Here is a 1,168-nt window from a genome sequence, read left to right as displayed (position 1 = left end):
GTGCGGGAAAATGCAGCCTGCGCCCGGGAAAATGCAGATCAACTGAGCATGCGCCACGTGACGTCAATCTAGGAAAACCAAAACCTACCTAGCCAGGCCTATGGAAATGCCCCTGTCCCACTCATGGCCCTCCCCTTTCCTTTAACAATGTATAAAAGTCCGCCGCTGGCAGGAGCTGGTGTGACTTCTTCGGCCCCTCTTACTTGTGGACTGGAGAAACTCACCCGAGAGCACTGGCGCGACTTCCCTGGCCCCATACCTGAGGACCGGAGAACCTCACCCGAGAGTGTGTGCATATTTGCAATAAAAGGCTGCTGCTTTCTTATGTACTTTGGCCTCATGTTTAATTATTTAGCTCTCCTAAATTAAATTAAATTAAACAAAACAATTTCAATTTTTGAAAATTTGTTGAGACTTGTTTTGTGGCTTAATATAGGCTCTCTCCCAGAAAGTGTTCCGTGTGTTCATGAAAAGAGTGTATATTCTGTAATGTTAGATAGAATGCTGTGTAAATATCTGTTGGTGTAAAATTCAGTTTAAATCCAATGTTTCTTTCTTGATTTTCTGTGTAGATAATCTGTCTCATGCTGAGGTTGGGATGTTGAGTCCCCTTCTCTTATTGTGTTGGAGTCTATCTCTCTTGCTAGATATAGTAATACTTGTTTTATGAATCTAGGTGCTCCTGTGTTTAGTGCATATATATTTAGAATTGTTCTATTCTCTTCTTGGATGGATCTCTTTATGATCATGTGATGGCCTTCCTTATCATTAAAAAAAATTGTTCTTGACTTACAGTTTATTGTATCTGCTATAAGTATAGCTACTCCTGCTCACTTTTGGTTTCCATTTGCATAGATAACCTCTTGCCATTCTTTTACCTTCTGTCTCTACGGATTCTGGTGAGGTGGTGTTACCGGTGAGTTTTTTTGTAAGCAGAATATAGTTAGATCATGTTTTCTACCCATTCAGTCATTCTAACTCTTATAAGTGGAGGATTTAATCGGTTTACATTCCAGATTTTTATTAATATGTGAGACTTTCTGCCGAGACCAGCTCAGTCGGGGAGACCCTAACCCAGTGGTGCTAGAGGAATTAAAGACACACACACAGAAATATAGAGGTGTAAAGTGGGAAATCATGGGTCTCACAGCCTTCAGAGCAGACAGCC

Source organism: Mandrillus leucophaeus, unplaced genomic scaffold (genome assembly GCF_000951045.1).
Source record: "Mandrillus leucophaeus isolate KB7577 unplaced genomic scaffold, Mleu.le_1.0 Scaffold1467, whole genome shotgun sequence".
In the NCBI taxonomy this organism is placed as follows: Eukaryota; Metazoa; Chordata; class Mammalia; order Primates; family Cercopithecidae; genus Mandrillus; species Mandrillus leucophaeus.
The sequence above is the reverse complement of the archived record's forward strand: the minus strand, read 5'-3'. Positions refer to the sequence as shown.